The sequence below is a fragment of the Octodon degus genome, unplaced genomic scaffold (assembly GCF_000260255.1).
Source record: "Octodon degus isolate 3935 unplaced genomic scaffold, OctDeg1.0 scaffold00003, whole genome shotgun sequence".
Lineage (NCBI taxonomy): Eukaryota > Metazoa > Chordata > Mammalia > Rodentia > Octodontidae > Octodon > Octodon degus.
Window position 1 is genome coordinate 33,921,150 of NW_004524579.1, and position 1,280 is coordinate 33,922,429.

At 53.0% G+C, this 1,280-nt stretch overlaps 1 long non-coding RNA gene across 2 annotated transcripts in view; it reads left to right on the forward strand.

Moving 5' to 3' along the window:
- LOC111816753 overlaps positions 1–1,280 on the forward strand; it is a 60,657-nt gene that overhangs the window by 556 nt on the left and 58,821 nt on the right. The gene's annotated exons all lie outside the window — the stretch shown is intronic.

The window sequence follows — 1,280 nt, forward strand, 5'->3', positions numbered from 1 at the left end:
GCCTGCGATCGGGCTCCCGAGCCTCCGAGGGCCCTGGCCGGGCCACCCGGGGCCTCCGCCTCTGCTCCGGGCCTGGGCGCGCGCCGGGCTGAACGCGACACCGGGACCCGGGGCGCCGCGGTGTCCTCGCAGCTCGAGCTGCCCGCGCCCAGAGCCACCTCCCGCCCGGGGACAAACCCACGCTAGCACCGCGCCCGGCGCCTCCCCAGGTGTTCAGCTGCCTCGACTTTCCTGGCGGCACAGTGCCCGGTGATGCGTCTGGTTCCCCTTAGGGTGGCCCGGGGTTCAAAGTTCAGATGTGGGTTAGGAAAAACTTGTTTGCAGTCTTCTCAGGAGGGGTGAGGCGGGGATGGGCAGCGGCATGGGGTTTGGGTCTATGGAGTAAAGCGTTGAGCAGGCACCTCGGCTCTTAATTTTTCTCCTGGAAACTCAACGAATTTATCTGTAAAATAAAATTTCAAACAATTATATTTCATGTGCTTTAAAGTGCAGAGTTGAGCAGCTGGCCTCATGAAGTGTCTCTCCGGGCTCAGAATCTATGATTTCGTGATGTCTGCATTCAATCGCAGGATTAGAAGTGCATCCTTTCTCTAAAGCCCTCCACGAAGGGCCGTCTGTGGGGAGCAGGGATCACAAGGAGCAGTGCTTCTCTGGCTCCCACTGCTTAGGGCAGCCTCTGCACACCTGGACGTCAGGGGCAGACATACACAAAGGGCAGCTCAGGCGCGCAGGGCGGTCAGCCCTTTAGCACTTTCTGTGCTCTGACTCTGTCCACTAAGCTTGAGATCCCAAAGATAATGGATAGTCGGAGTTTCTCTTGTTGCCTCATGTTTCCAATCCCAGAGAGAAAGAAAAAAGCCAATTTTCTTCTTTAAAAACAGAAAACTCCATCCCCGTTGATCAATTTCGAGAACCCCCCAAAAACAAAACAAAACAAAAAACAAACCAAAAAAAAAAAAAAAAAAAAAAACCCTAGCTCTCCTGCTGTGTCAAATCCTTCCTCTCACTCTCCACTAAGAGCAAAGTGGGGTGTTCTGGAAACTGCCCTTTTCAACTGCAAGAAGGGAGAAAAATTTCAATCTCATTCTCTCTCTCTCTCTCTCTCTCTCTCTCTCTCTCTCTCTCTCTCCTCTGTCTCTGGTCTCTGTCTCTTCTCTTTCTCTCCTCTCTCATTCCTCTGCCTCTGGTCTCTGGTCTCTGTCTCTGTCTCTCTCTTTCTATCTGTCTCTGTCTCTCTTCTCTCTCTCTCTCTCTCTCTCTCTCTCTCTCTCTCTCTCTCT